Source organism: Takifugu flavidus, chromosome 6 (genome assembly GCF_003711565.1).
Source record: "Takifugu flavidus isolate HTHZ2018 chromosome 6, ASM371156v2, whole genome shotgun sequence".
Classification (NCBI taxonomy): Eukaryota; Metazoa; Chordata; class Actinopteri; order Tetraodontiformes; family Tetraodontidae; genus Takifugu; species Takifugu flavidus.
This window is the reverse complement of record NC_079525.1, coordinates 10,890,519-10,914,659: the sequence shown is the minus strand read 5'-3', so window position 1 is coordinate 10,914,659 and position 24,141 is coordinate 10,890,519. Positions and strand designations below refer to the sequence as shown.

Below are 24,141 nucleotides of genomic sequence, written 5' to 3'. Positions count from 1 at the left end.
CTATACCCCCAATTCTCCGTGTCTCCAGCTGATCTGGACACCCTCACAAGAGGATGAAAACCTCCACTTGTTCACTGGATCCCTTGACCTCCAAATGTATCTAACAGACTGCCCCTCCTGCTATCTGCCCTCTAATCACAGCCATTGTCTCTCCTCCAGTGCTTGGATTTTGTCCCTCAGCCTGCTGTCACAACTATAATCAAGAAACCCAGATTTAACGCAGGAAAATACTGGAATATGATGTTACTGTAACATCCTTCTCAGACTCCTACTTCGTTCTTCTCGACGTCACAGCTGCGGTTGACACCATCAATCACATCGTCTTCCCCTCCCATCTACAATTAACTCTGCACGTCACCGTCAAAGCACTCTCCTGGATCAGACCCCCTGGCTGGCAGAAAGCAGTTCATCATCGTAAACAACAGTGCCTCTCCCACCATTCCCCTGTCCCATGGTGACCCTCAGGTGTCCGTGCTTGGCCCCCTTCTCTGCATTCTTTACATTCTGTCCCACTTGTTTGTTGCCATGGTCTTTGTCAGCGTCCATTGGGAGCAATGTTCAATTCATCCATCATTCACTACACCCTGCTCAGCTACCTGACAGGAATAAAATCAAAAGACATCCTTAACTAAACTGGGATGGGTCCATTTTTTAAGCATAGTCCCCAAACGCCTCACCAGAACCTCCCTCAACTTTAGCCTCTCAGTTAGCCTCCTCACACAATCACAGTGGTATATTTTCTGACTCACCTCTTTCTGGAAGACCACAACAACAATCTAACTTCTTCCACAAACATTGCCTGTCCCATTCTCTCTCTCTTTTTCCTCTGCTACAACTAGGATGCATGTATTTATCCCATCCATGCTGACCCGCCCACACCTGCACCACATCACCCCCCCTCCTCCAGAACCTCCTGGATACCTCTGCAAAAATATTCTTTCTCACCCACAAAGCCCTCCTAAAACCAGGGCCCCTCTTTCCTCAAAGACCTGCTCCACCACCGTACTCCTTCCCACAGTCTCTGATCCTCTGATACCTCCCTCCTTTGTTCTTCTCCTTCCTTTAGATTTAAGCTTAATCTCCAGAGCTGATCACCCAAAACAGATCCACATTGAGACTTCACACAGTCCGTTCTCAGTGGCAATGAGGAGTGGCTCCGAAAACATGTGGTGTGGAGTGAAAATGAGCACTGATAAAACTTAAATTTCAAAGATAGTATTATTAATGCGTGGAAATAATTACATTAATTAAAAAAATAAATCATTTTGCCTTCCCAAGTTCTCTCCAGTCTTCTGTCAGGCAGTTTCTGACTCTCTTCCACTCTCTTTCTTCTTCCTCCCTCATATTTTAAGCTGTGGAATTTTGTCCTGTCAGAAGGATTCACCATCAGCAGGTTTTCCTCACTGTTTCGCGTTGCTCCTAAATGCATGTGCCACATCGGCAAGCATTACCCCATGCAGCTTTCTCCCATGTGGGTCCTCACCCCTTTAACCACCTTGACTGTTTGCTATTTTCTTGCCCCCAAGAAGGCAGACCTTTAACCTGACTGTAAATCTCATTTCATGTTACAAATATACATTTAATCACTTTTTTTTTACACTTTTTGAACACATTTTTTATAGGCGACTTTAACATATTCAGCTGAAATATATAGCTGAGACGATTATCCTCTCATTTTTTCATTTGATTTTTCCTTATTTTCTGCATTGAAATAAATATTCAAAAACTATTTTTCTTTGAACTGGTGATGTAGAAAATAACAGATCTAAACCCTCTGCAACTATTGTCCCCTCTCGTTTAGATCTGTACAGTGAGTTGACATCAAATTTTGGACTACAATTTTGGACTGCATATTGCAATTTAAGACAATTATTGACTTCTTTTTAACTTCCAAAAAAGGACCTTTATCTCACTCCAGCCACCTGCTTTTCACTGTGTTGCCTTGTAGCTTTATGTAGCAGCAGATTTATAATTTAGATCTTAATTTTTGTTAGTTCAGACTTATTCTGTCTTGAAGTACCGAGTTTTCCTTCAGAACTACGTTTTACTTTGGTACAAAGAAACATGGGACAGATTTAGAGTTGATACAAAAAAGCAGCCCAAATCAAACCTTTAATAAATCTACAGGTTTTATAAAAAAAATAGATGTTATAATGAAAACAATTTTAATGTATTCATGCTGTTATAAAGTATTTTGTGCTTTTGGCATTGTTGAAGCTATATTTGTAAGTTAAAGGATTAGAAATTATTCCACAACCAATTCAACCATTAAGTGCCTTCAGGTGCTTTACAGAAAACCAGAGCTAGACACCCAATGGCGCAACAGTGAAAAAGGAAAAGCTCCTTTTAAATGGGAAAAACAAAATGTTGAGCAGTTCCAGGCTCATAGGAAGGGACCCTCCTGATGATGGTCAGCTGGGTAAAGGAGGAGCAGAGCTGTTACGCCAGGTGAAGCCAGAAACAGGACCCAAAATGCAGACACAGACAAACTGACCATAAAAGGTTTGATTTTAAAAAGAAAGGGTTACAAAAAGGTAAAAAAGCAATATTTGGCGAGGTGCAGGCGAGCGAGACTGATGGGAGCGGCAGTGACCTGCAAAAACATGAAAAAAAGATCAAGGTGAGGCAGATGAAAATCTCAGAAGAAAGGCAGACGAGCAATAGCACAAGCTCAAGAAAAGGGGAGCCAGGTGTTACCATTGAGGATCTACAACAATCTGGAGACGAGGAGAAACGGGCGTTCCTTAGAGCTGCAGACCCATTACCCCAAATGAGCCGCAGGTGAGTCATGTGGTGCCTCAGACCTGCCTAGGGAACGGGAGAAGGGACAGGGGCAACAAGCAACATACACTGATTCATAAGGAGGGGATGAAGCAGGGAAGGAAAAAAAAGGAACACACACATACATCATATAGGCAAAGTATTTGTTATACTGAAGGTGAGGCCGGTCAATAGCTCATCAATTAAAGAGGAATAATAGGCAGTTCCAGCCCCACAAAGGGCCTTTTTATAAGCCACCAGTGGTTCCTTCAGGGTGGATTATAGAAACCACCACTTCCTTGCCAACGTTTGTGCTTTCTGCTTAAGGGACCTCCTCCTGTTCACCATCTTCTTCCTCGGGTGTGGTGTGACAGCATCGAGGATGCAAGTTGTGAGGTTGCTGCACTTTTAACCACCCTTTCCCTAATGTCTGACAATTGGTACAGGACCAACTTGTAATCTAACGAGGAGGATAGATTATATCTGTGTGTTTTGTGTAATCCCTTCCATTCAGAAACTCTTATCTGATATCAACATGGTCCTTCTGGGATGTTACTTGTCTTAATCCCAGCAGTTACCGATGCCGGTCCCATCCTCTGACATGGATGTTGTCCCTGATACAATATTCTGCCCCGTCTTCTAATTGAACCCTGACCAGCACCAGAGGCAGCTTCAGCTCCGGTCACTGCAGTGACACAAGATCATTGTTTTATCATATCAATCTGCATGTTCAAGAGTCCTTGAGAGATTACCAGCAGCATGACTAAGATGGACCCTCTTTAGTCTGTGGCCGAGGTGGTATCGATTCATTTAAAACTTTTCTTCCAAGGCTCCTTAATTTCAAATTTATTTGTGTGGACAGCACATTCAGACTGAACCAAGTTTAGGATTAAGTGTGATGTATTTAAAAACTTGTCCAACCATTTAATCTTTCTTAAAGGCAAACAAAAATCCTCTGGCTGAGCAAATATGAGTCGTGACCCAAGAGGCCGCATGTACTTGGATGATTTGTTCCTTGCTGTGATACACCGCAATGAGATTTTTCCTCAATAGCTACACAGTTATACCTCATAATCTATTCATAAATTCAACTGTCCAACTAGTCTATTTAATGTCAGTATTTTATTTCATTTTCTCAGTAAGAAATGAAACTATGAAAGAACGCTGCTCATCCTTGCCCAGTCCTACACCCAACAGATATGTAAGCACTCCCTAATTGTTGGGAGCATTTCTCCCTCCTTTAGATGAATTAATGGATTGGTTGAGACTCATTAGCGATAGGTAAATTACCTCACATTTCTCTACTGCTCTTTGCTCCTAAGCTTTTTTTTTGGTGCTATTATTATTTAACACATGCAGGAATTTGACACACTCCATATTCACCCAATGAAAAACCCAGAAACCGAAGAAAACATGCTTAATTAAGTGCCTTAGCCAAGGGCGAGTCAGTGCTAAGGCATGAAAGAGCAATTAATTTATCCAAATGCATCACTTTATAAAAGGTATTCTTGAATTCACCAGGAGGAAAGGTGGGGGGTGGGGTGGGGGATTGGTAGATTCTACTTTATCTCTGTGTCTTGTTCCAGGTAAATCACAGTTAATAAAGCAGCAGAATAAAGACACGTAACAGTGAAGAGCAGACAAAGGCAGGAGAGCCATCTGAATGCACGCTGACGCTGACCAGGCTGGACAGCAGAAACAAGCAGACCGTGTAAAGAAACAGACCAACAGAGGTGGAGAGATAACGACACTGCAGCCACGAGTGTTAAATGGGCCTTTCCTCTGCTTGGCCGCGTTAACTCGCCACCTTTTTCTCGAGCGAGGAGGAAAAGAGATCAAACGCTTTGGTCGGCTGGGAGCGCAGAACACTCTCACTTTGTTCCCAGATGGAACCTGAAGGCCTCGGCGGCCGAGCTCAACCCCACCACCCCAAGTAAGATGCAGCTCCACAGTCCCTCTGATGCGACACATGTAGAAAACGCTGATGTTAACAAAAAAAAAAGCATGAAGCACCTGACTTGAATAAGTTTTATGTGAGATGTCAGTCTAAAGCGCTTCGTGGAGGAGCCCAGACCAAAGACTACGATGGACAGAGACATTTCCAGCACAAATGTCATTGTTCAATCTTTGTAGTCAGAGCCAACAGTAATTGTGTTGATTAGGCTCTCTTACGCCTGAGGATCGACTCTCTGTTTAACAACGTAATGAGTCTTGACTTGAAACTGTGCCAAAAGCAATGGAGGCAAACTTGGGAGCGTTTTGGTTTTGAGGTTGATGCTATAGCATGCTGATTAATGCTGTTAGTTCATGCCTTTTAGTCTTTACTCAAGGACACAATAAATGATATTTATTTATTTAATTAAATTAGACTTTGTGGTGTCACAACAAAATATAAAATCTGATGGCCAACTTGAAAGATTACCTTTACATTATTTGCACCATTTGAAGATATGTGCAAACTTTAAACAACAGAAATACCTGTTAATAATTCAATGCTGCATGTTGGGATTTATACTTCACATTGATGAATATATTTCTCAATGTCTAACTTTTGAATTGAGCGATATTGTTGCTGGTTTGACATTTGACTTCATTTGTGAAGCAGGTATAAAAGTAGTGCTGCAGTCGCCCCCGTTTTTTTTTTTTCACTTTAAATTTGAAACGTCGATGCAGTGGTCAGTCAGGTGAAAAGCTTCACCACAAATTCGATCAGTGGAGCAAACACAACTGGACTTCATCACCATGCTCTTTATATAACCAGAAAATAACCTTGTAAATAATTAGCAAGCACCAGCCTGATCATTTGACAATTTTAACCTCATGTGGTTTTTTAACTCTTCAATATGGTATAACTGAGGGTCGTTTAATTTATAGGACTTCCAAATATACGCAAAGGAAAATCCAAGCTGCCACCAAATTTTAACATCCATTAATTGTCCCCCTCATTTGTAAAGAGTAAGTCTAGTCTGAATATAATTCACATCTGACCCAAATGTATCTTTAAAATGAACAGATTTTCTTTTCTAAATCTAATAGATGTTATACAAAAGCCAGCTTTCGAATGCTCAATGCTAATTTTAGAAAGAATGATGGGAGATTTAGTCCCAGCCAGTTTGGACCTTGGGATTTGTTTCTTTTTCTACCGTAATAAGGTGACCTGTAATAGACCGAGCTTCCTGGAATAATGCTCCCAAGGCTAAAGTGTCCAGTCTGTTTTCTATAAAAGTAGTTTAACCTTAAAATAAGTTTAAGATTTATTGAACTAAAGAAACCAAACAATTATACAGCCTGAGCTCTTTTTTTCTTTGCACTTTCGTCAATAGAAAATAGGGCAAGTGGTTTGGCCTTAAGATCATCATCATGTGGCTTTCACAAAATATCTTTGGAAATGAGAGATTTTGCACGGACCAAAATAATTTGGAGACAAACAACTTGAAACATTTGGAAACGTGTAGTAAGTTTGAGGCTGCTGTGGGCTTGATTGTGGCCCGGTCAACTTTCTATGTAGTCTTTGCTGTCCCCATCCAGTTGCTGGTTTGTTCCCAGTAACGTGGCTTTCAAAGTCCAAAAACAGGCACATTAGATAACCTGGCTAAAAAAAAAAGCTAAATCAGTTAAAATTAGTGCCAAACCAAAAAAAAGCAAATGCCACAGAAGAGAAAAATGATCAATCAAACTGATAAATGGTGCCGGTATAAAGAGGTTCCTGTCCAGCAGTTTGATGATGATGAGCAGATGAGAAGTTTGACGTCCTCTGGTGAATTTTAGCTGCGGCACCAGGTCCTCCTGTCAGATTTGAACTGGCTACTTTCTGTTATAAGCACTCTTGTCATTTATTCAACTCAAAAATGATGAAGATACCTTCAACAAATGCTTCTCACAGGCTCTGATTAATAGCTGGAAATGGTCTCCGTCCATCAGTGGTCCACAAATGCACCATCATCTTTTAGAATGATGTCCTTCTTTCTAATACATCATATCACTCCATGATAATAATAATAATCCTGTATGAGATTGGAGACTAAATTACCCCGTGGTGTGAACGGGTGACACACACACACGCACGCACACATACACACAGACACACTCAAACCATTTGTGTAGCGAGGGCTTTTGCTGTTCTGTAACCTTTCACACTCTAGTCAGCCCTCAGCTGCTTTGATAAATATTCCATGAGCCTAAATTATGTCCTCATTAAAAGGCTTCTCATTTTTCATTTCCTTTTTTTTTTTTTTAAATCACAGGTTCGTTTTGCTCACCACTTGTGTGGGATATTAAGCTACACACGTATTCAAGATAAAGTGAAGGATTCCAGGTTTGTGGCAGTGGAGATTAATTAGTCTTGATCAACATGATGAAGGGGCTTTTGGAATAACATATGGCTTAGGAATGATGCGTATTAGAACTGGGTTTGTGTCGGAGATCTGGGGATACTTTACTGTCACGAGTCCTTTGGAATGAGCTGTGAAAACAACATATATCATATTTGCCCTTTTTTAATGTCTTTTTAATGATATTATAATTGATTTTCTCTCTTTGTGTTTAGAATTCTAATTCATTTAATATTATTTATTATGAATTGGGATTTCAAAGTTATATTGAAACTTTTAATTGTTTCCTTTAATAAAGTAGGGAAAGATAATTGTACTATTTGTCCTGAACATCATGACAATGATAAAATATATTTTATTCTCAGATGTGGGAGCAATATATGGACTCAGGCAGATAGTTTATTCTTTTTTCCATAATTGTTTTGCAGTGTAACCTCAACTGCAATATTAAAGCGTAGTCCAAGCCTCGATGAAGATTTGCTTTTACAATTTTTCTTACATTTGTGCGTTCTTGTCGTTTTGTTCCAGTGGAAGTCCAGTTGCAATTAGGCTAAACTGCCTGTAGCACATTTGACGAGGATCTGAAGAGGAAGATGCTGACAACCTGCAGTCTTTGCGCGTTTTCCCCGAGAGACAAAATGTGATCATTAAAACAGCTTTCTGTGTTGAACTCACACAAAAATATCTGTACATTTTCTCCCCGAGCTGACCCTTTCACTCCCCGCATGCCTCCCACTGCGAATAGAGGAGGGCAGAAGCGACCATATGCTGCTCTGCTAATCGGCTCTTTGGGTTCCAGCCGTCTCACTCGGCCTTATTTGAAATGTGGAGTTTGATATTCAACCTGGTTCGCTCCACGCAGTTACTGGTACAATACAGATATTTGTGCAAATGCACTTTCTCCTCAAAAATGGGCTCATTCTTTATTTCATATATTTTGAAAGCCCATAATTAACTGCACAGGCTCCTACCGCACACTCCTTTTTCTATGAAAGCTTAAAATAATTTCTCGAAGGTCTTTTGAGTGCCTCTTTGGGATCGAATGACCTTTTTCTCTGAATAAGTGCGAGTATTTTTTTAAAATAGTAGATTGGTTATCGTTTGACAAAAGCCGTTTTCAACCTGAGTAAAAAGAGCATTCAAATGTTGCTGCTTGACAGTATCACCACACTTATATTCAAGGATTTGCCCCATTTTGCCTGGTTTTCTGCTGTCTTGGCACTGAGGGGACGTAAAAACTGCAGCGAAGTAATTTCTTCATGAAAAATCTTGTGGGCGGCTTCAGTAAAAGGTCAAGCCCACCAATCAATGAGACAAAGTGAGTGGAAGAATTGGGCAAATCAACTGGTCCTTATAGCGTTTCTTCACTTTTACATTTAATCCTTCTTCACTGATTATGTTTGATCATGTCTGTAGTGTTTCCTATTTTTCTAAAAATAGCGACTGCTTACCTGCTCCTATACATGAGTGAAACCTGCCTTTGAAAAACAGACTCTTACACTATTTGGATGGTTAAGAAACAAATGTTCCTCTTTTATTAAGACAACTCACAGTGTAATTTGTCAGTCACCACTGAGAATGTAAGGTTATTAAGTGTCTCTGTGATTTAAAGCTCAGAGGATCTCAATTCTTTAACAAGCTGAGCCTTTCAATTTTGTAATGTTCTCCCTTCAGAAAGCCATTTTCTGTACCAGATTTAATGTAACAGAGTCCTTCATTTTGAAAGTGGCTGCTGATTTTGTTGCAGAAAGCCTTTGTCGGCCACCACTCATTACTCCACCCAACGCTTGTCCTCAGTGCAGACGGGACCGAGCCAAAGTTGTCTTCCAACTCTAGGAATTGACCTTAAACGACCCCATCAGGGCCGCCCCCCCCAGGGAACTGTAACAAAGGCGGTTCGTGTGAATAAACACCTAAGTCTTTCTTGATTGATGACTCTGTCACGTTCAAACTGCTTGTGAAAGAGCTAAAGTGTGTCAACACCCCACTGCGAGTGTTACTCTCAGGTGGAACGACCTGCACTGGCCTCCCCAAGGAGAAATACGTTCATATGTAAGCTAATACCGGTGCTATTACCCGCCTCTATTTGTAATTTAATTACACAGCGGACTGCTGATCCTCCCTCTTTCTGTTCATAAGATCATTTGTTGCTTTCTGCTCCAAATCTGTACTGAACTGGGTTAAAAGAAGTTTGTTCACACTTTAATATGGCTTTGTTGCAGAAAGACAGGAAGCTGTTTAAGTTTCACTGAACAATTTCAAATCCAGATCATGAGTCGATCGGAGCGTCGACTGAGCTGCAGAAAGAAACTAGAAGAGGTGATGAAGCTTCTTTGTGTTTGTTCCTTTTCATTTGTCTTTTTATGTGTTGTGTTTCATGTGTTGCCAACTTCAGGTCAATCTCAATCACACAACGCTCCATTCAGCTCAAGTACAAAAATGGAATTTTTATGAATGGAAATGGTAAAATCTGTGAATGTTTTGCCCAAACTCACCAAAATCTAATAATGCAAATGTTCAAGGGTCTTCCTTCCTTCCTTCCTTCCTTCCTTCCTTCCTTCCTTCCTTACCTACCAAACACACTGGAGCTGTCGGTCTAGTGGCCCTTTATTTCAAGATCATCTGTAACCTGCACTTTGTAGTCCCCGCTACTCCTGCATGACTCTTAGCGTGATTGTCCTTGGTGCGCTCGGGACAGCATTGAAACGCCTCACATTTATAGCTGAATCCTTGGCCTTATTGACACTGCAAACATTGTGTAGCTAAGCTGTTCATGGCTATTGATGTTTTTGCAACTCAGTTCGGGTTAAGCTTCGATTCCTATTCCATAAAGACATTTTCACATATAGGGTTTATAGAAGGATTAAGCAAAGCATTTTCAAATGGCAGTTATGATGCTATCATTTCTTTAGCTAGTAGTCCAGCCTCATAGATGAGAGTCACACTCTTTATTTCTCCTCTATTAGGGGGCCAAAACTTTCTCCCAGTTCCAACTTTTGTTTTGACTTGGGCTGATGAATATATCTCATCAGTCCGATATTTAAGAGGAAGGATACAATGGATGACATTTTATTTCCCTTTTCAACGGCGTTCATTTTCTGTGCAAACTTTAAGAAATTTCAAATGTCACCGAACGACTCTTCACAGAGATATTAAAGATGAAATGGCAGTTTTAGATGTCAAACTGATAAGTGACAGATGGAGGGGGAAAAAAAACCTTTTCCACATATTACAAGAAAAATGAGGCTAATGCTACTGATCCATTAGGTTAATGTTTTACCAGCTGAGTCTTTTGGGAGAACTTTACAAATGTTCTTTGTTGTGAACACATGTTCATGTTAAAAATGCTATTGTGCTGCTTTTGGCCTTTGCCTATTGGTCTGTTAGCATCTGGTCTGTTTGACACACATAGTGAATCATCTGAGAGGGTAGAGGATTTGGGAACCATTCACATTAGGGAAAAATGCAAGAAGCAACACCAAAATGTTTAAAATGCTTTGCAGTAACACAAGCATCTGCAAAGCAATTGATTGGGCCTCGACTGCTGTCGGAATGCCGATACCCCAATTTACCACTATGTCAGCCCACAGCCTAATGTCCTGCAGGCATTACATGTCATCTCAAACGATCCTATTTACATTTTCCCAAATAATTCTCAGAATTGTTTGTTTTGTGTGCTTGCTATTTGTTTATTTATTTTGAAATAAATCTAATTGAAGACAGATCTGATTTGTGAACAGAGAACTAAATATGGCATACATTATTTGATGCTGTGCAGCTTCTACAACCCAGCTGGGGAAAAGTAAAGCTAATGAATGTTGAAATAAAATCAAATCTTGATTTCAAATAGGAAATCAGTTGCTCAGTATAAATTGAACGTGGTTTTAAATGGACGTTATAAGAATGGATGAACACTCCATTTGTGGTAAACACAATATGGCAAGGAGGGAGAGAGGAAAAAAGCTAAAAGACACAATGGTGAGGAAAACAGAGCTCAAAATATAAAGTCACAGAAGCAATTACACAGATGGGAGACTTGAAAGTCAGAAGATAAACAGAGACCATCAAAATAAATCAGGAAGCGCACGAAACGCAGCCAAACAACAACAGGATGCCGATTTAAACCAATCTATACCATATGTCCCAACATATCTTAAAGAAGTTTGTGACATGTATTCTGCTTGCACTTTTCTTTAGAATAACTGAGGCAATATAATATTGCTCCTCCAACTAAAAGTGGTGCAGTCAAGTTCAAACGGCTGCATTTGCTATTTTGTGCCATCCCTGGTATAAATATAGAATGAAAGCATCTTGCATTATTAAGATCCATTTAACAAAGAAGGCTTATCCTCCTGGTTTAAGTTTATTGTGGATCACTAACACTTGACATGTACATGCCAACCTTGTCTGTGCAGCACTGCCAGACTTGCCATCTCTTGCATCACACAACGGCACCAAATTCTGTAAAAGCCATTGTCATTTGTTATTCCCCCCCCACCCGCCATCAGAATACATCGGCCCTGTCAGATACCAGCCGACGCTGTTCTCCAGAGTGGAGGCAACCTCTTATCTGCAAGTTCAAATGAAAACCTAATGACTTCTTTGCTCAGCTCCTTCACCATATCTGAATTCCCCCCGTAATTTAATCCTATGATTTGTTCAATGCCTGATATGAGGAAACATCAGGAGAGACATGAAGACAGGTGAGATTCGCTGAGGTGATGCCTAGTTGAGATCTATTACCATAATACTTCTGGCTGTGCAGAGGGAATTTTCTCAGAAGATATAGCCAAGAGAGGGAGAGAGAGAGAGAGAGAGAGAGAGAGAGATTGTCTGTGTGAGTGTAAGGATACCCTATATGAGATCTCTTTGTTGCCACATGACCATCGACTGGGTGCTCTGTACCACGGGAATTGAATTGGAGCATGATTTTGATTACCTTGCAAAAAAATAACGACCAGAAATTGACAGCAGAAGCAAAGCATCATAGCGAATCATCCTTCTCTTCGACCAAGCAAAATTCACAGGGGTGAAATTTCTGAGATCTTTTCTGCCCTGAAAGCGTCATTTTAACATATGTGGTAATGAGTTATTTGATCGGATCTGTATTGAGAGGCAATTAGGCTTTCGAATTGGAGATGAGGACAGAAAATTAAATAGATACAGAGTATATGATTTCCAAATCCCTGTTGGTTACCACAGCTCAGCTAGCAGCCACTAGTAGACTGCTCTTTGACCAGGATTCTTTTAGTTTTAGAACATTTCTTTAGATGTTAATTTACTTTGTTAAAATGTATTACAAAGGAAATTGACAGGTGAAGTAATACTTCCAGCAGATAGACGCGTAAGAAAGAAGGGGTTGAAGCAGAGCTTGATCTTGTTTTCCATTATTTTTAAGGCCTCTGAATGCTTCTGGGATCTATGACGAAAGTTAAAGTTCATGTGCATCAAGCAGAATCATAGATTAGGTCCCTAATAAGAGATGAAGGAGTGAGGAGACATGTAATGTAGCGTCCTCCTCTGTGAACGGCCACTTGATGATAGTGGAGAGGTTTAAGTGCCCGAATGACCTTAGAAGCTGCGATTTGTGGGAAATTAGCTCCTGATAGGTTCTCCATGGCATCTTGGTTCTGGGTGAATGATCAGATGAAGGGCATTTCATAAAGACTCTGATGAGTAAGTTAAACAACAGAGGTCTGTCTGGATGTTAGTAGAGCTCAGGTTTGGGGTTTGTCAGCAAGCGACTGGTAGGGACCCAGTTAGGCCCAGCAGGAGGCAGAGATGCGGGTCTGTCCTCTTGTTGGCCCACCACCCCCAGGAGGAATCATCAGGGTCCGTTGCAGTGTGGATTGGGTGGCAGGCTGGGACTGATCCCTGGTTGACCGATCACCAGTGGGCAAAACTTCCTGTCACCTATTTGGCAGGAAAGGAGCCAGAGCTTGGGCAGAGTGACACTGGCTTCATTTTATTGGCTCTGGAATCAAAGACCTCCAGAGGGGTTGGACTCTCCTCTATGCTGGAGTTGCCAAGGTGAGAGGCAGAGAGCTGGTGTGGGATTATTAATAGAGGCTATTAATAATCCCACACCAGCTCTGCCTCTCACCTTGCCTCCCAACTGTTGGTATGATCAGCTTCAACCTGGTGGAATAAAAGGTAGCTTTCCTGCACCTCTGGGTCAGGAAAATGGTATATTAACCTTGAAAAGTGTCAAAGTCTATGAGCATTAATTCAAATGTAATTGTCCACACTAAAATAATTAGGAAAAGATGTGAAAAAGTTCTTTTGTACAAGTCAGCTGGCCTTGAAATTCAGTGAAGCTTCTGCAGTAATTCTAAAGCCTTAAATTCTAAGAAGAAACATGAAGAATCTTTATTTTAAAAAACTCGGAACATCTAGTTCACAAGGAAAAGATTCTTCCTAATATACTTCTAAACCAACCTGGTTTTTTTCAGTTAGGTTGAAGCAGAGTTTGACATCCCTGTGTGGTTCTGCCTGGAATTCCTGGAGTTGTTGAAGTGTAGCATTTTTCCACTTGGGTTGGTTTGTTTTCACTTAGACAAAAATCCAAGCATACTAATGTCTCACTGCAATCCATGTGAGAACATGGTTCACACTGCTCATTAGTCAGATTTGTGCACAAAACTGTAAAAACAGGGAAACAGCCAGTGCTGTGGAATATACTAGTGCTTGCTTGTTTTATATCACAGTGAACCTGTGTGAGCTCATGTTTATTAATCACTCCAAATAATACTTTTAAAAATTAATCACACCTTTAATTTGAGACTGATGTTCGACACAATTGGAGATACCTGTCCATTAATCATAACAAAAAAATTTAACAATAGAATATAAAAATGTATGGAGTACCCTAAGGGACATGTGGGCAAAACCAAATATTTGATGGGTGGAGAAAAAAAATGACAAACCTTTGCAAGATCTCACAAAATAGCTCCAGTTACTCACAGGTTTGTTACAGCAGCTGATTAGTCTGTCCAGACATCCTGGAGCAGGTGTTCAGGAATGAAAAAAAGTCTGCCAAAACGGCTGCTCGCGCTCATGCGCGTCGCATCACCAGCGCTGACAGCTTTTATCTTTAAGTGGCGCGCGGTGGTCAAGCCAGATGTAATTTATGCAGCTGAACGCTTGTTCACAACTTCCTTTGATAGATCAAAAGGTCCATCTCGGGACCGAGTCTGAAGACAGTCTGAGGTTTTTACATCTGGTGAGCTCCGAATCTGGAATTTAGTTTAGGAGAAAATAAGGTCCATGAAGAATGGAGGACTAGACTTTAGCTAAAAAGACCATTTGATGCACATATATGAAAACCTTACGACCTTTATGAGGGGTGGGATAACATTGATCTCATCATCTTATGGAAAGTGGCTTCTCTCTAAAAAAATAGAACAGTGATCAGTCTCCATCCGACAAAGACGGAGGCTCTTTTGTCACCTCAATGATGACTCTAGGCAGTCATACGTGTTTTATATGTGCTATTCCTTTCATTCTTGCCAATTATTTCTGATCGTTTCATGGCTAAAATGTGATAGCTGAGCTTGGAACCTGTTTTTGGATGTGCCAGCAGTTGTAGTAAAATCTCCAATGACCTACAGACACTTGAATGTTACTGTGGTAAAATCATTATATTCATTGATGTGACTCCTTCATGTCTTTTATCTTGTGTCAGTGTTGGGAAGGAAAGAAGAGGTAGGAGGGAAAAAACAAACAGAAAGGAGGAAACCACTAGCTTTACATGCACCTAATGTGTTTTTTGAAACCACATTAAAATAAACTTCTTTTATGTGTAGATGATGAAAACTGCAACATCAAACACATTGTGGTTATTTGCTCATTTGTTATGGCTGCAATGTAAAAAAAGAAAAAAGTAGTTTCCATTACTCATTCTGTTAGAACCTTTTCCAACTAAAAACTGTTATAGCGACTTGCTTGACAAGGAATATATTTGATGATTATATGTGTTTAGGTTTGCATTTATTAGTCAACAGACTGTGTTGGAAATCAGTCTGATCAGAAAAAAGGATGATAACAAATGTGCAACTAATTATGCAGGGAGAGTTAAAAAATTATTGTATTTACATAAGTAGACTTGAATGTTAAGACCCGGTAGTTCCACTCTGTACAACTTTGTCCCGCGTCACATGTGCTAAAATACCGATTTGATAATATATGTTCCATTGATTTTACCATTAATCATATATATTTTTCATTGTTTTTAATGATTAATGCACAGGTACCCTGTAATTATCTGGAGAGACAGGATTAGAGCTTTAACACCTACTGTATCTGCTGTCATCATCAGATACCCAGCAGGTATCGAGCTAAAAGAAGAGACAAAAGCAGCAAAGCTCTTTGTGATTCACGGGCAGTTTCAACCCACATCTACTGTACAGGGGGAATGTACCCAGAGTCACTATCCTGGCTAAAACAGCTCAGATCCAGCTGGGGGTAAGATGCAGTGAGGTATGTGCACAAAACTGGCAGCATTTACATCAGAACATCCGTGTTGAGGAAGGTCTGAAGGGTCCAGGATCGAAATGGCTTTATGGACTAATTATAAATCCAAAGATGAAGAAAATATACAACATGGCGACATCGGTACAATTCTTTCGTATAACTTATTGCAATGAGCATTTCAACATCTTTACAATGCTTTGCAAATGAGAAAAGGTGAGTTTTTATATGCGAGTTAAAAGACAGATTTTAGTCAAGGTTTATCCAAAATTCCTCACTGATAATTTACAGGCTACAGAGATACCCCCCGGTGTTAATGCTATTTTATTCCTGAGGAGGACCGAAAACAAAAACCTTGATTCCATACAAATTCAGAATAAAAAACTTTATCACAAGCCTGATGTTTGACTAACTGCTCTGTTTCCACTCATTTTATAGATAGATACAGCTAATATTTCTGAAGGGGAAGATGTATAAAATGAAAAAGGGCCAAGTTCAGAACCTTTGTTAAACTCCATGAATAACCCTCCCATATGAACTGGAATCTGTCTGGGGCATGTCATTGGGACTAAAGGGACAGAGACAGACTGGCTCTTATTTAGCATCAGACTCTATTGAAGGATGCTAAGATCAATTGTGCCATAGGTAGCAGCGAGGTTCACCAGAACCAGTCTGATGACTGAAGCTCTGAGAAGATCATTAGTAACTTTAACAAGTGCAGTTTCTGTGCTTTGATGGCCTCTTGAAACCTGACTGAACCATTTCAAACAGACTGTTCCTCAGCAGGTGGTCAAGCAACATTGCATCTTCATAACAATAAAAATGATCTGACTTTGACATATGGCGGCTGTCAGGCTGTTGAAATGGAATTTACAGAACTATTAACAACAACCGTTTATAATAGGGATGATTCAATAAATTTACTAGGTCACGCAGTATTTCTGGTCACTGTGACATCACAAACACAGATAGTATCACTGATTTGATCTGCTTTTTTTTACGCGTCTATCCTCCGCTCGAAATGCCCCCTTCCGTTGTGATATTCCTGGAGGCCTTCCTCGATGGCTTTTCCCCCACACATGCTGCCGCATGGCCTTTCTGTGACTCCAACTTCTCCAGTCGTGGCCAAAATCTTTCCGCTACGAGTGGGAGAAAAGATAATGACTATGTGGGAGGGAGTCTGTTTGACAGCTATAGGCTGAGCTCTGAGGCTCAACCGAGATGATTTGGCTTTGCAGGGAAGATTCTCGGTCCGTTTTTTTCTGCTTCACATGACTCACTCTCTGTCATAAATGGCTGCAATTCCATGGACACTCATTAGGCTGCTATTAAAGGACAAAGGCGGACACCATGCAAGATTTGCAGCTGTTGCCATGGTTACTCTGAGTACATCCTTGTATATCAATCAAAATGGAAACCTGTGGACATCAAAAATCCCCCCTGCCATCCAGATGAATTTTGCTGATTATAAAAACTTATAATTAGGACAGTTCTATGTGGGTATTTTAGCCCTCAATAGTCCCGGTCTTTTCCCTTTGGTTCAACTCTCACAGCCTACTGAATTTTCATTTTTGGACCCTGATCATTTCCATCGGACCAAGAGAAATGTTTCTTCCTCTTTCGCATTTGCTCCCTGTCTTCTGTCACAAAGCAGCAGTCAATATACTTGCAGCAATGCCATTTTGTCATTCGATTCCATTCCATCCTTTTTCTGGTAGCCGTTTTCCAGATAAGAATGTTATCCATGCCCTGGTCTCCATTACATACGTACAACATTGATCAAAGTCACGTGGGGACAACTTTCATGTTCTAGAATTGCTGATTGGTCTGAATATTAATGTGTCACATATGAGGACATATGAAGACATCTTAGCTATTTTGGTTCTAAGTCATTTTAAGATAAATGAAGACATTTGCTTCCTGTACATCTATACATCTACCTGTTCAGTTTGTTCTGTAACAACCACTCGTCGCCCCCTGAGAGGTGCTGGCAGGTTTTTCAACCACAGCATGTTGACTAATGCAGCCAAGTTAGCTAATGTTGCTGACAAATGCGACAATACTGCTGTCGACTTTTGTCTGTTGAACAGCCAGACTCATGGGGGACCCTTCTGCTGACTGGGTAAGGAAGAAACACATACAACACACACACCGCTGAAAACAAAATCATCAATAATGCATTAAGCTAATGTAATTCTGGGTTTTTGGGACCATACATAACATTAATTTTGACCAGATTGAGAAGCAGAAAACTTCACGTCATCCAAGAGTCCCATAATATCTTTTAGACAACCCTGAGGTTTATTGCTGTGTTTCCCCCTGGTTTTATAGATAAGTAGGGCTGGGTGTCATCAGTGTAGCACTGAAATTTATTATATGCTGTGAGAAAACATTTCCTAAGGGAATTCTGTAAAAGATCAAAAGAATTGGTCTGAGTACAGAAACCGGCGTCCACATCTAACTGTAGTAATGATGTATGATATACTTTAGTGGGGTACAGTACATCATTAACATGAACGAACTGGAATCTTTCTAATGAATATGATCGGAACCAGTGTATTGTTGCATATTTAACCTCAAATACATGCTCTAGTCTCTGCATTAGGATGCTAGGACCAGTCATATCAAAGGCTACTCTGAGGCCCACCAGAACATTTAAAGAGACAAGTCAATTATGTGAAGCTATTAGAAGGTCAAAAGTAACTTTAACAAGTGCTATTTTTGTTCTGTGATAAGCTGCGAATCCTACTGACATTTTAAACAGACTGTTCCTCCGCAGGTGGTCCAGTAAACAGCGATGAAACGGAAGTCTTCCTCATTAGCACCAAATCAACCCTCTCCAAAACTGACAGTTTGTCTCTCCATATTGCTGACTCCCCTGCACTCCCCTCCCCACAGGTTCAAAGTCTGGGTTTCATCCCTGACAGAACACTTCAATCCCAGTCCCATTACAGTGACATCACTGGGCCCCCCTACATCATTGCTCATATGTTCAAAACAATTTTTTTTTTTTTTTAACACGATCTCACAAATTGATTACGACACAGAAATTGTCGACATACACGGTTTATTTCATCTCAAAATGTTGATCAGTCTGGTCTGTGATGACTGAAGTGTAGAAAAGGGAATAAAAAGAGGAAAAGGCCTGATAACAGTGCCGCCATCCTTCGTCACACTCCACTCAAATCAATAAATTCCGATAATTAAAGTAACTGAGGCAAAATACTCATTTTTAACAGGAAGAAACCTTAGGAAGGACCAGTCCTGTCTCGGTTTCATTATGGAAAAACCTTAAAAATCCTCAACAGACTCAAAACTGCGCGTCTTGGATGGTAACTTCAAGTTAGTACGTCACTCCTGTGCTGCAGTTTTGGGTAAAGTCCTGTTGTTAGGATTTAGTCTGCAAACATTTCCACTCAGATCTTCCTCCTACGTTCACCCCATGATAAATGGAGACTCATTTATTTTCTTCTTCAGGTTAGCAAACTCTAATTCCGATACACCGTCCATTTTATACTGTTTGTTTTTCTTTTCTTGGGGAAAGAGGTAGAAAATGGATAGACCGATTTGTAGTGTTCTGTAATACCTTTAAAACGACTAAAACCACAGAGAAAGCTGTTGTAGTATTCAGACAGCTGTCACAAAGGAGAAAAAAATTGAATTAGAAAAAGGAAGGCAGACAAGTCATAAGTGGAAACGTTACCAATGTGAGCAAAGTTTTTCATTAATAAAACACGACTCTTCTGTAGCTTCTGTATCAGGTTGAATTGTGTGTGCATTACTGTGTAGGAAAATGGTATAAGAGTTTCCTAATGCTTATATGTATCATGGAACCGGGTAAAGAGAGCCATCATCAAGTGGAGCAAGTGCAGCAGGATGGAAACATTATATCTGGGTTTTTTCTTAGTGCTTAACATTTAACATTCAGCAAGAAAAAAGCAATAGCATGAAGTCAAGTCAGGCATTCTGCTTCAAACAAGGAGGCAAACATCCAGACACCTTTCATGTGTTCTTTAAAAAGGGGCTTTGATAGTTGTAATTGGTGACCGCACATAAATTAAACATCTGGACAAACACAGCAGAGGAAACCTGCTGTATGGCATTCTTTTGGTGGGCAAATCAAAGACGTTTTTGATCCTCACCCCAGAGCCTTATTTACATATTTACATATTTTCCAAACTAAGATTACAGTACACCCCTATCCATCTCTTTGTGCCGTATGTAAGATTCTAGATTTCTAATTTATTCTAAAACTAGAGGGATTTTAAACTGTTCGCTTGAACACTTTCTAAATCTGCCACTTTTCTGATCCTGGCTATGTTTTATATTATGCCCATAATGCATTTTTAAAGCCAGTTGACGCACATGGTGACCAAACTAAATAATACCAGAAAAGTGCTTAGGTCTTTGATGTCAGGCTCAAAGGAAGGGGTTAGGAGTGTAAACACAGGTTTGTGTGACGACTTACATATGAGCCTCCAGGTCCACTATGCATTTTGGAAAAAAAAACAAAAAATAAAAACATCAAATGCTTGGGAGAATGATTGGATGATTTTTATTGTCTTCAATATGTTGAATGTGCAAAGTGTTCCCACGTTAAAATCCTCCGTCTTTGATGTTACAAACTTGCAACCTTTAAATAAACACTTGCTTATGTTAGGTGTTCTCACATACGCCCGTCATTCGCAACATGAAAAGAGGCTTTACATAAAAGGATTACGTCTTTGCTTAGGTCCGGCTTTTGGGGGATTGGTCCTCTTTTCTACATCTGTTGAGTGCTTCATCCCCCTGTGAACCTCCTGCACGGAGGCAGATCTGAACCGAGTGACTCTCGCTCATCTCGCCGCAGTGAAGACACAGATCTGCAGCTATACACTAGCGCAAATCTGCAAGTGCAGAGACAGGTTATTTTCACTGCTGCTGGCAGAGATACATCCGTAAAGTGCTGCATATAAATGGGCTCACTGCTGTTTGCCCCCCAGTCATGAATATATGAGCTTACACGTAGTGAGGTTCTCTCACATCACCGTCTCCATCTATCACTGATACTCTGTCACTACCTAAATTCCAAAATACTAGCTTGAGTTTGGCTATATGGCATCAAATTTATACCCAGACTGCTTTATTTCTCTGCTTTTGTATCTGTTTAGCTAACTCAACTTAATGTTATGAGTCATGCAGAACTCGTTCCCCAATAAAAAGGTTGTATTCTATTAAGCAAAAAGAGGAAACTTAAATTGTTCAGAATCCTCCAAGCCCACATTACAACCCCACACACACACACACACACACTTGCACTCAAAAGCTGTCACTTTTTTATAGGCTGCTGTTCCCAGCTCTCTCTCCCGTATTCATAATTCCTTTGATTCATTAATAAGCTTTTAATATTGATGCATGTTATTTAAATGTACGGGTTAACGACTCAATGGACCTCATTAACACTCGATGGGGTCAAACTAGGCTTGTGGTCGCATCACTGTGTGTTTGATAGCACTTTTAATAGACTTTGGCTTTGATTTATTCACAGTCTGAAAAATGACATTTTAATTGTTAGTAATAAATTAAAGAGGTTATTTAAGAACTTGCTGGTGAGGCTAACCTCATCCGGTGGTGCTAAGGTTATGTTTCCTTTATTTCAGTGGCATCTCGCCAACATGCTTAACAGTTCGGCCAGTTGGGCAAAAAAAGAGTGTTAAAATATTAGCAATCGATGCACAAACCCATTGTTTGTTTGAAGAATTATGGCACAAAAACTAAGGTTCAACCAGTAGTTGAGCAGTAGTTAAAAATAAAATATAAACCAGCTCCTCAGGCAGAAGGAACAGTAATCGACTGGTTTTTGAAGTGCGGATACTCTCAATCTGTAAGATTATCAACAGTAACAATGCAAATTTCATTCTGTTACCATGACTACATTCACTGGAGTTTTCCCCCTCTTGATCTGGTCCTATTTTGGTTAATTGTAATGTAACTAATTGTAATGCTGCTGTTTTCTTGTCCCTTAGTGGAGTTTCTACATATCCTCCTACTTCAAGCAGGGAATAGACAACAGAGCAGCCGAGGACCATCAGAGGGAGAACAAAAAGCCCAAGGTCTTCACTTACTTTCATCTTTTCTCTGAATATCTGTTATTCTTCCTCTTCTGTCTCCCTCTTAATCTTTCTGTCAACAGATGCTTTTTCATTTTCCCTCTCTTCAACTTTTATTTCTTCTGCCACCTGTTTCCTGATTCTCTACGTCCCTCCTTCTTATCTCTTTCTATTACTTATACCATTGGCTCTGTAATTTGTCTCGAGCCCCTGCGGACCTTGGATGGATATAATTCTGCCTGTGTATTTTCCATAAGCCCCAGAGTTGCTATTTTTTTCCACACCGTCTGTCTGTCTGCTGTGTCCCGCAGCCTTGCCAGCCCTCTCACCTCCATCATCCTCCACCCACAGGGCTTTTCAGAAGTCCCATAAATCATTTCTCCCTTGCAGACTAGTTGTGAGTTCAGTCTAGTTCCCTTAAATGAATAATTAGGCCCCTGCCACCAACTCTACCACCTTTACCTAATTAAGCTCTCAGCTACCAAGCGTCACTGTGGCTACGTTACCAACCCTAATTTGAGCATTTCTGAATCCTACAATTCTTAGTTTCTTTATTCAGACATGATAAAAACATTTATCCTAAGCACAGGGCAAATATAACTATTACTTATTTATCCATTTTATATAAATGCCTTATGTGATCCCTGAGTAAGCACAGCACTCACTGAAATGTTTTCAAAGGGATCAAAAGGTTCCTCTAACAACACTCAACAAGCACCTGCTTGCATATGAAAAGGTGATTTTGGTTGTTTGAATTTAGTAGAAAGCTAAATGTAGATACTCACCACAGATGGGGGTTTTGCTAAACAAGCGCCAAGGCCATTAAACTGCCCCTAGTAAGCCACATCTCAAGACTTTACCTGATCCTGATACAATAAGTATTGACTTTTTTGTTACGAATGTAAGAGATGGTGGACAGGAAGTCGTCCTGAACAGTTGGACATTTTTATGAATGTGGATTTCATGAAGCAGGTGACACTTATGCCTCCATGCTATGGAGACTCTTATTTCCATCTGACTTCAATGTATATTTTAAAAATTTGCCTTTTTTATTTCCAGTTTAAACAAAAATGGGTTCAAACTTAGATTCTGGAAAATGAAGGGAGCTTTTGCACTTCCTAAATCAAAAAAGGAACGTTTCTAAAAATCATTAAATCAGTACATTTTCTACCACTCTTAAATTATTGATTTGACTTGCATACAGGTACCTCCACCACTGACACCTGCACAAGCTGCTCCTCTTAACAGATTGTCTGACTCCAACGCAGATGTCACTGCTTTACTACTGTTATTGATGTCCTACCTGTTGTTATTATGCAATCATAGTACATAAAAGAAGAGAAAAACTAAGCAAAAAAAAATATCTGTTTCATTTCATAGTATATAAATAGATACAAAATTAAACAGGCATGATGATGGTCATTTGGGGTTAGCGAAAAGAACTTTCACTCATTGCCGCCAGCATAATTCACGAAGGTAAAAATATAAAATAGTCAAGAACATTATTCTGGCCAAAATAAATCATAAGCAGTGTAAAACAGTTCACCATTAGGTGAACAGAGTTTTTTCTCAGTTAAACATTAAAAGTGACCTTGGGGATAAAAGGTGTGCTAACTCCCTGAATTGTAAGTACAACAAGCAAGAATAAATGAGTAAAACAGTAAATAAAATAATATCTCATCTGTTCCTAACCAGCAGGAACTGTTTGGGAACCTTGTTTCAAGTTTTAGTCTGTTTTTGCTTGTTTTAGTCCCTTTTTGCCTGACAGCAGGGAAACCGCTTATGGAGGGGATGAGAGAGGTCTTCACCGATGTCCCGACTCCTCTGGAGACAGTAGCTCTGATAAAGGTCTTAGACAGAAGGCAGAGATACCCTAGTGATCCTGGCAGTGAGGTAGAGCCTCTGCAAAGCTTCCTTTGAAGCACTGCGGCAAGATACAAGGTTGCGATGGAAAATTCTTTCAAAATGTTTGCAGACAGCAATGCGTTTTGTACATACGCCCGATATGAGGAAAGATTGAGCAATGAGCATGGGGGGTGGGGTAGGGTAGCAGGGAAAAAAAAGATTCCATAGAATTCTGCGGAACTCAAGAAGGTGAGCACGTCACTTTCCCCAGAGAGAAATGAACTTCAACTGTGTGGGAGGATGAGACAGCTGCGTGGGAAGTTCTGGCCATGAAGTGGAGAAGAGGGCAGGGCAGAAAATGTGGCGCCATATATTGCCTCAGTGGCACAATTACAGAATCATTTTGTTTCGCCGCTTCCCTGATGCATGAGTTTAGTTCTGTTTGTATCTCAGCATAACCCTGGGCTCCTTGTATGCAGACAGCAGTACATTAGATGAAATCCAGTTGACAAAGGAACAAAGGGCCTAAAATATACAATGAAAAGGAAAACATTACAAATGCCTGACCTGACTGGCACAATTCAGCAGACTTTTTCTTAGCATGGCCTGCCACCGTTTGGCCTGTAAAGCAACAGCACAACAGATTC

The 24,141-nt window shown here is 40.3% G+C and overlaps 1 long non-coding RNA gene across 1 annotated transcript; it reads right to left on the bottom strand.

Annotated features, from left to right (window-relative positions):
• Positions 1 to 2,099: 2,099 nt before the first annotated feature.
• LOC130527805 (uncharacterized) lies at positions 2,100 to 2,802 on the bottom strand. Its single transcript, XR_008951120.1, has 3 exons — positions 2,698 to 2,802; positions 2,495 to 2,593; positions 2,100 to 2,415 (listed from the first exon to the last, which is right to left on the bottom strand). It is a non-coding gene; the product is annotated as an uncharacterized LOC130527805 (long non-coding RNA).
• Between the last annotated feature and the right edge of the window lie 21,339 nt (positions 2,803 to 24,141).